Source organism: Pinus tabuliformis, chromosome 1_2 (genome assembly GCF_031772625.1).
Source record: "Pinus tabuliformis cultivar Carrire ecotype Pingquan chromosome 1_2, CPIR1, whole genome shotgun sequence".
NCBI lineage: Eukaryota > Viridiplantae > Streptophyta > Pinopsida > Pinales > Pinaceae > Pinus > Pinus tabuliformis.
In genome coordinates, this window is record NC_142298.1 from 222,678,072 (window position 1) to 222,692,067 (window position 13,996).

Consider the following 13,996-nt stretch of genomic DNA (forward strand, 5'->3'; position numbering starts at 1 on the left):
AAATTGAAAATGTCAAATCTAAGTTTACTGGAAAACAATTTCGACTAGTTATCTTGGAAGATTCCCACTGACTTGAAGTTAGTATGGCCAGACATGATTGAATCCATAATTTTACAAAGGATTCGAATGACTGTAAAAAGAAATTTATGGGTCTGAATCATACATATGATTTACAATAGGGAGATGCTTAACAATGTAATTAAAATTTTATTATAATAAATAACCTAAAGCACTTCAAGCAACATTCCCAAAATCTCATGCACTTGGCAATGAAATGAAAGTCTAGGGTTTAGGGTTTTAGGTGCTATCACATATCAATTCTCCCTTCCCGAGAATAAAAACAATCATAATTGTTAGACACAACAATATGGTGCCTTCTAGCAATAATTTCTATAACCATAAACCAATTTATTTTTTAATTAAATTATTTTCTATAAAGGAAAAAAAATCAACATCCCCAAAATCTTGAAGTAAATGTAAAGATGAAAACCTCTGAGGAAAATTTTAAAATGAAAAGTACACACAACATGGTTTGAATATTAAACTTTGAACCCTTTAATATCATCTACAACCATAAACCATGCAATTATGATTCTTTCCCTTCAAAATAGACCCCAACATAACAACAAGTGTGAGCACATAAACAAATAGTCTGCCTATATTTCTTTAATGCAATGATTTATGCCCTTATGGATCGCTTTCGAATTCTTTTTGGGTAGTCTATATTCATGAGATAGTAAAAAGGAACAAACTTTAGAGGTAGAAATAGAATTTTCTTGCAAGGTGTGTACTTGGAGTCTAGTTGTCATTGCACTCGACCATTCTCTTCTAACTGCTCCTACTAAAGAATCTTGGCCACAAGAGAATCATTTTTACCCCTTCGGTTTACTTCAGTTTCTTTTTCTTCACCTAATTTTTTCCTCTACCTAATAATGATCATACTTATGTGAAGGAGTCGATCGAAGGAGGTAGTTATAGATGGAGAAGAGATCACAATTTGTTTGTATTGCGACCAAATACAACACAAAAATATTGGCCATAGTACACCAAAAATGGGAAAAAGAAGTCCCTGAAGTTATTATCTTAGAAGAAGAAGAGAATACATGTTAGGTAAAGGACTTCAATAGAAATTCTAGTTTGTAAGAACAAAAATGCATAAAGTTAACAACATTTAGGTAAACTACACCCAAAAGAGCTTGAAGCGAGAATGATCGGAAGCAGGCAATGAAACAATACCAAATTTTCCTACATATTGACCAAATCTGAGGGGAAAACATGAATAATGGAAGCTAGAAAGAAAAAGATAAAGAATTTGCAAGTGAGAAATCACTTTTAATCTCAAAATGTCTACTGATTTGAAGCTAGAGAAGCAATGCTGAAATTTTTCCCAATATTTTTGCAAAGAAAAACAAAGGAGGAATCCTTCTTGAACACACTTACGGGTAATCGTTGAGTTCACTTATGATGAGGTTCACTCAAAGAGATCATTGAAGATGGGAAAAAAAGGTGAGACATGTGTTCAATATTGTGTTGAGGACGATGGATCTGAATAATGTCTCCACCACAAACCTCACCATATAAATGCCTATCGGTGTAATTATAAGTAACAAAATTTCGAGAGCACTTCAAACATTTCATTGGCTAAAAAGATACTACTTCTTCATTTATCTCCTTTGCCTTCACGAGAGCATTAAGTAGAAAATTCCATATATATGATTTCGGTTTCAAGCCTTTCTGCATCATTTCCTCCATAATCAAGTATGCCTCGTCTATTCTGCCTACTTTTCCAAGCCCGTCTATGGGACTGCTATAAACAACTACATTCAAAACTATGCCTTTGGCTTTTTCTTCCTAAAAAAGCATGTATGCTTCATCTAGTTTGTCAACCTTTGCAAGTCCATCAATAAGTGCTCCATAAGAAACTACACTAGGAGAATGGCCCTTTATCCTCATTTCTTCAAGGAGTTGGTAGGATTTTTTCACCTTTCCTGACTTGCAAAAACCATCAATGGTAGTGTTATATGCAAAAATATCAAGTTCACAACCTTTCTCCTTCATTGCATAAAACAACTTGTATGTTTCATGTGCTTCACTATCCTTTACAAGAACATGCATTAGTATAAAGTAAGTACAAACATCTGGAACACATCCATGCTCTTCAATTTCTTCAAATATTTTGTAGGCCTTATCAATCTCCCTTTCTCTAAGAACAGAGCTCATATATACATTACAAAGAGTTCTATCTAGTGTGCAATCTCTACTAGTAATGTACTTAAATATTTTATGCCCATCATATTTCCTACCCCACTTGAAAAAGTTCTTAATGAGATATGCATATACAAAAATGTTTGGTGTATGATTGTAATACAACATGCTTCATCAACTTTGCATTGCTTGCCTAAATAATCAATCAGAGAATATGTAATACAACATGCTTTCAGATATCCTGTATGCTTCATCAACCTTGCATTGCTTTCCTAAACCATCAATCGGAGAATAATATGTTACTGCATTTGGCCTACAATCGTTTTCTCTTAAACTCTGAAAAAGGTTGTAGGCATCATCCAACCTCTGAATCTTGCACAACCTATCAATCATGATGTTAACTGTCATTACATTTGGAAATAGACTTGTCAGCGTTATTGTATCCTGCACTTTGTAAGCATCATCTAATCTATCTTCCTTGCATTGGATATCAAACATAATATTGTAGGTGGAGTGTTTAGATTATGTATCTTCTTTTATTTCAGTGAAAAGGCCATAAACATCATCCACTCTACTTCTCTTTCCAAGGAAATGAAGAATACAATTATATGTTATGGCCATGTAAAATTTTAGGGGCTAACATTCGCCCAGTAGGCTAATTTTCCATGATTTTCCACCAAAAAGATTCACCAATTTTCAATTTTTATAAAAGATGATTCGCCCAAATTTTAGAAAATAAAATTATTTTACCTTAAAAATCACCAACATTATATAGAGACTATATGAAATCATTATAAATTTGATTAATTTTACAAATATCTCAATAAAAATTTTATAGTTTGCATATTAGCGATTAGTGAGATTCACCAATGTTTTTAAACTTCAAGAAAAATTTCCATCCTTAAAAGTTTCCTTGGTTATGGCATTAGGTTTGCATCCATTTGTATCTCATTATGTTTAGTAAATTGTAAGCTTCATCAAACTTTCCAGCATTTCCAAATCCCATAATTAACATGGTATATGCATAAGCACATGGAACCTTTCTGGTGAGTTTTGTGTTCTCAAACAATTCTTCCACTTCATCCAATCTATTTACTTTGCAAAGTATGCCAATCATAGTTGTATAAGTTACTTCATTTGGTGTGATATTTTGTGCCTTAATTTCATGAAGGAACTTACAGGCCATATCTATTTTACCTACCTTTCCAAAACAATCTATGCAAAGATTATACAAGACAATATCTACACCCAATCCATTTCTTTTCATTTCATCCAACAAAGACAATGCAACATCAAGCTTACCTTCCTTGGAAAATGCATGGACTAGGGTTTTAAATAGATGGGTCTTCACTTCATACCTTATCTCCTACATTTCTTTAAACATTAGAACTTGACAGTATCTACAATGACACACTTTGATGACATAAACGTTGGTTCTTTATCAGGATTTTCAATCTATTTTTTTTTACAGTAAATTGTGTAACAGTTTCTATGATATAGAATCCCAAGATGAACCTAACATGCTCACCAAAAATTCAAAGTGGTAAAAATAGGAACTTATTTGTATGAGGGAAAACAATAAGTTTAATGATATTTCATTTCATGATGTGTAGAGGAAAGAACTATGGAAAACAAAAGTTACTGAAAACCATCTTTTGCAGAAATTTTGGTGGCTTGTATATGTTAAATTGTATTTCATTTCTACTCACTAAGAAGTCCATCTTCTTAACTTCTAGAGTTTTTTGTTAAAACATCTTCTTTCCTTGCGATAAAATAATTTTAGCTTACATAATATGAGCCAAAAGTGAGTAAGAAATTAACATTCCTCGGACCATTCTTGCAAATGTCCTACTTATGAATTGATGTCTCATGTGTCTCTTGATCAACAGATTGATTGATTGTATCCTAATAATTAATAGAATGGATTCTAGTTTCAATCCCTTCATATGTGTTCTCATGTGACTGTAACTTTATTAGTGTCTTAATGCTCTTCTCAGTTCCGGGTTGAATTCAGGTTAAGATGTCACACTATGAAAATATGTTGTCATTTTTTTATGAACTATGTTGGTGTGAAGTTTCAGTTCATGATTCTATTCATTCTGGGTGAGTAATTTATTATTTAATGTATGGCAATCATTGTTTTTTACAGTCTTTAGGTAACTATGGGTGGCATATTCTACTCATCCGTGCTTTGTGCCTGGCAGCCATGTAAGTGTTTTAAGCATAGGACACTTCAAGTTAAAACTACTATTGGGCTAGCCATGGTTGACTTTGGAGATCTCATATGTTTTCTCAACACTTTCTTCTTTCATATTATGAGTATTTAGTACACTCGTACTGAGCGATCTTACCTTTCTCACTAGAAAGTTGTTGATGTTTTATTTGCTGACATGGTAAAGGCTTATATGTCCATTCAATTCAAATGAGCATATTGGATTGTGTGATCCATATGAATTGAAGTGAAGGATTTTGTACCTATGTTATGAGAAAACATGAATTGTGTCCCTGTTGCAAGATAAAAAAATTGAACTTATTCCTAGAAGGATCTACTTGTCTAAATGATGAATTCAAGTATGGATTAATTCTTTAATCAATGTTTATTATAGTTCTTTAGGAAATTGTGTTTAGATGTAGAAGATTATATAGAATCCTATGAAACATGGCAACATTTTTATTTTATTTAGTTATTATATAAACTAAAATCAAATTTATTTAAAATTTTCATAAGTTAGATGCCTTCCCTTGGCCATACTTTGAGCCAGTCATGATGATCATCAATTTTAAGTTCTACTAGGTCAACATTAACTATTTCTAGGTTCTTTTGAAATGAATTGAATCCTTGTTCACCTAATTTGTGTACACTATTATAAAAGGAGGGGGACTTCCCTGCATCAATGTTGACTTCATTATTTGCTTTAATTGACTCAAAATCCTCCATGTGTTTGTAGAATGTCTTCCTAGCATTTGGTTTAAAAATGAAGGAGGAAGCTTTCAATTTATGTTTAACATACTCAAAATGTTGGTAATCTAGACTATGAGTGATCACATGTAAACAAAATAAGATCATAGTAGAAATTTCAACCTACGTTGGGTCATTTGTTTCCCTATCTCTAAGGCTTCATTTCTCATCATTGTTGCTTCCCATGCTAAAGTCGATATCTTTCTATTAATTTCTAGAACACTTACATTGGGAGGTTTTTGAGTTTCCAAGTGTTGGAGATAACACATGAATTGTTGGATCTTTAATCCTCATTAAGATTGACCTCATTATTTTGTTCTGTAATATGTTATTTCCTTCATATTTTCCTCAAGAATGCCTAGTTTTGCCTCTAATTTTGATTCTTTTCATAAATACATCTTAATTTTCTTGAACATTGCTAGTTGCTTCACTGTCATGTGAAGTTTAGGGTCCTGATATTGTTGTGAGTTCACAAGTTTCAATTTCTCTGCAAGTTGCTCCACTCTGTTCTAGAGAAGCCAACTTCTCAACCAAGATAGTAGTCTATGTCTTGCTGTTTTTGGGGGGCATGCTCCTATATGTGAAAAGTTTTCATATCAATGCAGGAAAATACTCTCTGCGCATGATTTCACGTGTTATGTCTTCCCTTGAAATACTATTTACTAATCTCTATGACGCAAGCCTGGAGCTTGCCATACCCAGGATCTTCAAATTACCATGCATAAAAATGCATACTCAGCATTCACCCAAATCAAAACATCAATCACTGGCAAATTCATCATTTGTGTTCCACACACAACATAAAGATCCTCAACAAATGCATTGCGACCTCCTTTTTTTGGAAATATTGCAATGGTCTTCAAAAAAAAAGTACAGCAATGAAACCATCCTACTTGCACAGTTATATGTGTCTTCCTCTCTCAAAATGAAGTAGCAGAATTTTTAGGTAAGCGTTGAAGGAAGCAGCCAATGGAAATGCCCTTTTTGTAATAATAATGTCTGAGCCTATACATGTAATTCTGTCAGGAATAGCATTTAGCGATTTCTTTGATAAAACCAGATCCTCATTTAGGAGAAACTGTCAGGCATGAAGGTTTCTGGCCAAACAAGAAAGCAAATGCCAGCTTGCACTGCTTATTTACGTTTAGCCTTGGAAGAACTCTTCAATGGTTTGGCAATGGGTTTTGCAATTGAACTGATTTTCTGTATGTCGTATTTAACAGAGAAAAATGAACACACCAAGGCAAGTAGTATTGTGTAAGCTCTATTTGAAATTTCACAAATTACTTCGGTATTTGCTCCATACAACGCGGGACAATTGGGTGGTGTAGAACCTACTATGAAGACACGCAGTCAAGCGAAGTTCAGCAATTGGGTGAATCCATAAAGCATGAAAATAACATGTTTCGGCCAAGATGACGTCCCTCAATGTATTTTAAACTCATACTTCGACATATTTCTAAGATTGGTTGCATTTAACACGCTCTGCATACCCTTACCCGGGCAATCCTTCTTCCAATTGCATTCTAGCCACCTTCAAAACAGCGTTCAGTTTAACAATGCATTCATTCTGGAATTAATGACAGCATTCAGTTATTCATTCCGGAATTGTGTCTTCTAATGACAGCGTTCATCCTTTTGACAAAACATTCCGTATTTTCCTTCACTGCTACAGCAATCATTAAAATCGGTTCTAATCGAACTTCAGATGAATAAGCCGAATTTGAAAAACAATCGCCTGCGCCATTGATTACCGTTTGTCCAATTCTGAATTTGAAGAATTTTCAACGCTGCATTTATATAGCCATGGTTCGAATTTCAAAAGATCTGTAGAAGATCTATAAAACACGATTTCTGTAGTCAAGTGACCCTACGATGAATTCTGGAAATTAATTCCTGTGTATGTTTATTCCATTTAACAAAATCTCAACAGATTTCAAACTCCAGAATTTCACAACCCAATAATTACATTACAAGACTGGAAAGTTCCATTAAGATGTTTTACACAGTACCCATTTCAGTCAAGCAATCATATTTAAAAGAATCGAGCCCTACAAACCCGCAGACTCAGTGCTTGGATTACAATCATTCCCACAAAATTTCACCCAATTCAATGCGTTCAACTTTCCACAAGTTTATGTTATAAACTTAACCATGTCAGTCATCGATTATTTCAGATCGATCTCACAATACCTTATAAAATTCGATTCATTCTATTGCATGGAATTCATAAAAAACAGTCTCATAACCATATAATGGAATTCAACAAAAAAACCAGATTCCTCGTTAATCATGCAAACCTGACATGAAAGTCCTCCTTTGTGGCCTGATTTCCCCAATTATTGGCCCTTTACAGACTGCTGGAGGCTCCAAACAGAAACCTTTTCACTACTCACACTCACTCACTCACACTCTCAATGTCCTTTTCTCACAAAAAGTCCTCCTATTTATACAATTTAAAGAAATCATTTAATTAAATGCTCAATCTCTTAAAATCCTCAACAAACCCCTAAATTTCTTAACATCCCTAAAGGATAGGTTTTTATCCCTAAAATCCTTCAATTTATTAAATTTCCTCATATCCTTTTATTAATAAAAGGATATTACATAAATCCTCACCTTCTCCTATTTAATTCAAATTATTTAATAAAATATTAAAAATCATCACACCCCATATTTACAAATTAACATTATCACACCCCATATTTACAAATGGAGGAAAAGGTCTTGATGCTCCTGCATCAGACTCCCCATGTAAGAAAATTCATGACCACCTGGTCATAAGTCTGGATATCTCCTCCTGGATCCCAAATTTTATTTTGTAATCCTTCTGTGCTTGCCGATTGCTTCACTGTTGTTGTCATCTGCTGTTGTGTTCCAGGTTTCCATATTTTGTGCTGTAGTGCTCCACTTGCTCTGCTCTTGCAATCTTTCACTGTCATTCTCTTGTTGTCGTTCCTTTTCTTTCTTCCTGCTGCTGGTCTCTTCCGGGATTCTTTAGTCATCAGTCTTCTGATACTTTCAATCTCTTGGTCCAAATAATCTCCCGGCTACTGATTTCCAGTGGTCTGCTGAGCTAAGACGGCTTGCTCAGTTTGTACTATCACTATGAATGTTGCGGCCTCCCAATCTTCCTTTCCCTCTGCAACATTCCTTTGCTCATCATCTGCAACTTCTTTTATGACAACTGCTTTGTCATCCTTCATCAGCAATCTATCCTGGACATTCATCCTCTGTTCTTCCAATTTCCTCCTTTGAAAATCCATTTCTTTATATAATTCAATGATTTTACTTGGAGTAGACTTTGGAAATTTTACACGATCTTCCATTTCCTCACATGGTCTTTCTTCTGCTAAATCTTCCTTAACATCCTTCAGTAGATGTTCTTCTTCTTCTTCTAAACCTGCAATCACACACAAATCATTAGTTTTAAAATCACAAGACCTTACGGTCTTGTTTGATGCTTCAGTCGTCAAATCTTTGGGCTGCCTTGAATCATTCATATGATTCAACTCCTCTAGCTCTTCATCACTTTCAAAAAGTAATGGTCCACTCTCTGGGTAACATAGCGAAACTTCAACCTCTTCTTCAGCATCTTCATTTTGCTGTAGCTCAACTGTTTCGAGCTTCTCTCTCTTCTGTCTGGCATCTATAACCTGTTCAAGTTCCCTTATTTCCTTTATCAACTGCAAATTTACCTGATGATTCCACTTCTCTCGTAGTCTCTGCCACCTCAACTTCTTTCTCATGACATAACCACGCTTCTGGTTTTCCTCATTTCTTTGCAACATCTCCATTAACACCTCAAGTTGAACTGCTATCTCAGCGTTCTCCCTTTCATATTCCTCTTTGCTTAACTGTCTCTGTATGCCAACTGCCTTGGCATCCTTCTCCTTTTGTCCTCTGCTGTGATTTATTTCAGAACCTTTGTTATGACTGTCACTAGTCATCATCATTTCCATCTCTATGAGTTCCTTACTCACTTTACTATGAGTTGCACTAAAGCCTCTTTCGCAGCAAGTCTTGTCCTGCCGCCACTTACCTCACCAAGTCCTCCTCACTCGGTCTTTTGGCAAGCAATTGGTTCTATCTCCGGAACCTCCTTTGAGCATTTCTCTTTGCTCTTCCTGGCTTCAACTCATCTCCCTGTTTACAACTGTCTTCCTTATCCAATCTTTATTGGATTTCCTCAAGGTTCTGCCACACCTATGCTTTCACCAGTTTTCTGTTAGCAATTTTAAACATGTCTTCTATGGATTTTCCTTTTGGGAGTTGCAAAAATACTTCCGCTTTAATGCAAAGACTACAATCTTCAAATTCAAATAAACCCAGATCACCTTACCTTCAAGATCTCAGTCTGATCTTGTCTTTTCGTTTACCTGTACTTCAATCTCATCACTCCTGCAGTTCTGTCCAACAAATCTTTATGCTTTCAGCAACAATTCCTTCCTTGCTGAGTTTCTTCTTTGCTGTAATCATCAATTCTCACTTCATTTCTTGTCAGTAAAACTCAAATCAAAATTCAACAACACAATACCTGCACGATCCAAGTGAATTTCCATTCTCCAACATCACTGTGGATTCTTTCTGTTCTACAAACCCAAAATTCAAATGCCAAATAACACAATATGGTCACTCCTATGGCAAATCGATCTACGCTCATGTAATTTACTTACTTTCCCTATGGGCAATCTGGCCCATACAACCTGCATTCATTTAAACAATGTTCAAATGCCTCTTTAAACCATATCAATGCCATCATTCACGTGAAAAAATTCAAAACCTGCATTTCCAATTCAGATTTACACACTTCCACACCACATATGCGCCTTCAAACTCAAACTCAAATCTTGTATATGCGCCTTCAATATCAGATTCAAAGACCAATCAAACAAGTGCGCCCATATTTACATTCAACTCAGAACAAATTCGGATTCCAATATAAAGCTCTGACTAAATAATGCCATAGCGAATATTTATTAGATCTGCACTTTCTAACATATCACAACAGCGCAAGGAATCAATAATAAATCTGAATATGCTAACAAAAGTGATTACCTCAACAACACCTCTGCAATTCACCCATTGACTCTACCTGCTCACAAGTCGAGGTTTAACCATTTCTTCATGATCTGCGCCTTTGATTTCTTTAAATGTTTGGACAGTGATATGCACGAGGCTTCTACCAGCAATTTTATTCCTCTGCAAAATTCTGTCTTCAATCCCTTCTCACTGCTCGGAATTCTGGAATGAATTCTCAATTGTGTTTCTAATTTCTTGGGCGCTCCATGCAGTCATACATTCAGAAATACATTCTAGTTCAACAAACCTTCTGTCTTCATTTAGAAAAAAAAAAACAGCCATTCATTTTAACAGAGCCAAGCTCTGATACCAAAATTGACGCAAGCCTGGAGCTTGCCATACCCAGGATCTTCAAATTACCATGCATAAAAATGCATACTCAGCATTCACCCAAATCAAAACATCAATCACTGGCAAATTCATCATTTGTGTTCCACACACAACATAAAGATCCTCAACAAATGCATTGCGACCTCTTTTTTTTGGAAATATTGCAATGGTCTTCAAAAAAAAGGTACAGCAATGAAACCATCCTACTTGCACAGTTATATGTGTCTTCCTCTCTCAAAATGAAGCAGCAGAATTTTTAGGTAAGCGTTGAAGGAAGCAGCCAATGGAAATGCCCTTTTTGTAATAATGTCTGAGCCTATACATGTAATTCTGTCAGGAATAGCATTTAGCGATTTCTTTGATAAAACCAGATCCTCATTTAGGAGAAACTGTCAGGCATGAAGGTTTCTGGCCAAACAAGAAAGCAAATGCCAACTTGCACTGCTTATTTACGTTTAGCCTTGGAAGAACTCTTCAATGGTTTGGCAATGGGTTTTGCAATTGAACTGATTTTTTGTATGTCGTATTTAACAGAGAAAAATGAACACACCAAGGCAAGTAGTATTGTGTAAGCTCTATTTGAAATTTCACAAATTACTTCGGTATTTGCTCCATACAGCGCGGGACAATTGGGTGGTGTAGAACCTACTATGAAGACACGCAGTCAAGCGAAGTTCAGCAATTGGGTGAATCCATAAAGCATGAAAATAACATGTTTCGGCCAAGATGACGTCCCTCAATGTATTTTAAACTCATACTTCGACATATTTCTAAGATTGGTTGCATTTAACACGCTCCGCATACCCTTACCCGGGCAATCCTTCTTCCAGTTGCATTCTAGCCACCTTCAAAACAGCGTTCAGTTTAACAATGCATTCATTCTGGAATTAATGACAGCATTCAGTTATTCATTCCAGAATTGTGTCTTCTAATGACAGCGTTCATCATTTTGACAAAACATTCTGTATTTTCCTTCACTGCTACAGCAATCATTAAAATCGGTTCTAATCGAACTTCAGATGAATAAGCCGAATTTGAAAAACACTCGCCTGCGCCATTGATTACCGTTTGTCCAATTCTGAATTTGAAGAATTTTCAACGCTGCATTTATATAGCCATGGTTCGAATTTCAAAAGATCTGTAGAAGATCTATAAAACACGATTTCTGTAGTCAAGTGACCCTACGATGAATTCTAGAAATTAATTCCTGTGTATGTTTATTCCATTTAACAAAATCTCAACAGATTTCAAACTCCAGAATTTCACAACCCAATAATTACATTACAAGACTGGAAAGTTCCATTAAGATGTTTTACACAGTACCTATTTCAATCAAGCAATCATATTTAAAAGAATCGAGCCCTACAAACCCGCAAACCCGCAGACTCAGTGCTTGGATTACAATCATTCCTACAAAATTTCACCCAATTCAATGCGTTCAACTTTCCACAAGTTTATGTTATAAACTTAACCATGTCAGTCATCGATTATTTCAGATCGATCTCACAATACCTTATAAAATTCGATTCATTCTATTGCATGGAATTCATAAACAACAGTCTCATAACCATATAATGGAATTCAACAAAAAAACCAGATTCCTCATTAATCATGCAAACCTGACATGAAAGTCCTCCTTTGTGGCCTGATTTCCCCAATTATTGGCCCTTTACAGACTGCTGGAGGCTCCAAACAGAAACCTTTTCACTACTCACACTCACTCACTCACACTCTCAATGTCCTTTTCTCACAAAAAGTCCTCCTATTTATACAATTTAAAGAAATCATTTAATTAAATGCTCAATCTCTTAAAATCCTCAACAAACCCCTAAATTTCTTAACATCCCTAAAGGATAGGTTTTTATCCCTAAAATCCTTCAATTTATTAAATTTCCTCATATACTTTTATTAATAAAAGGATATTTACATAAATCCTCACCTTCTCCTATTTAATTCAAATTATTTAATAAAATATTAAAAATCATCACACCCCATATTTACAAATTAACATTATCACACCCCATATTTACAAATGGAGGAAAAGGTCTTGATGCTCCTGCATCAATCTACCCTTATCCTCCAATGAACTATTTTTTTTAGGATGGTGCAGTGCGATTGCCTGTATCTCATGTCAAGACTTATAATTTACCTTTTTCTACAAAGACATGTGAAAGGGGTGCTGCAAAGTGCTGCCACTGAGATATTTTATATATGCCACCTTATTAATTTTCTTTTAATATGGATCTATGGGGACATGCTTGAAACTTTTAATTTCATTTTCAATTTAATTGATTCATTAAGCCTACAAAATGTAATACGTCAAGGTCTAAGGAGATTCCAAATAAGCCAACAAAATTTAATACTTCAAAGTCTAAGAAGTTATAAGTGCCATGTTCGGTTCATGAGCTTCTGCAAGTGCATTAATGAGAGTTGTAAAGGTAGAAAATATAGGACTAAATTTAAACTTCATTGTATCAAGCAGCATATCAACAAATTTCATCATAATTTTAGAATTTCTAAATATATATACCAATTTAACATAAGGAACATTATTTGGCTCAAATCCAGCTATACTCATATCCTCAAATATTTCTTGCAGGTTATCGTAGTGTTTTTTGTTAATGAAGAATATTAAAAGTGCATCATCTACTTATTGATTGTGTTGATTACAAATTTTCTTCTAGACCCATCTAATATAATTAAGCGACATGTCCACATTCTTCTGCCTCTTCAATACTTCTAGAAAATATCCAAGATGAGACTTACTATTGATCCTTTCAATAACTTCTTCCACATCTGGTCCCCACATATCTTTTTCAATAAATTTTCATACTTCATTAAAATCATATCCCTTTATTTTTTTTGGTTATTATTATTATTATTTGTTGGGTGTGGAGCCTGATTATCTTTTGTATTCAAAGGTATTGCCGCATTGGACACTAGTTCAAAATGGGGCGGCAATTCCGCCCCTAAAATATTCGCTGCAAGGGGTGTCCCCGGGGGGCTGTGACGCTTTGGGAGCCCCTCCCCTGTGGGGGGATCGAGCAATGCCCCCAAAGCTAAGAATAGATGTAAAATTGCCTTGTAAATTGTTGTAATTTCATAGTCAATCTAGGTAGTCCATTAGGCAGAGATTTGACAGTAGAAGTTATGTTTAATTTAGGGTTTTTTTCCTTAGAAGGCACACCCTCTCTATATATGAGGGAATTGTATTGCGTCTATGTATATATATATATATTCTGAGTGAAGAAGAGAGAGGAGAATGAGAGCGAAAATGGAATTATAATGGCTCTACTGTAGGTTGTATCTCTTTAGTTTTCTAGATAATATAAAAAGAAGGACTGGCTGGTTCTCCGTGGACATAGCCCAAACTTGGTGAACCACATATATTTGTGTCTCTCTTGTTTTATGCATTTTCTG

The 13,996-nt window shown here is 35.0% G+C and overlaps 1 pseudogene; it reads right to left on the reverse strand.

Moving 5' to 3' along the window:
* Positions 1-1,641: 1,641 nt before the first annotated feature.
* On the reverse strand, positions 1,642-8,961 carry LOC149205216 (uncharacterized; annotated as a pseudogene).
* Between the last annotated feature and the right edge of the window lie 5,035 nt (positions 8,962-13,996).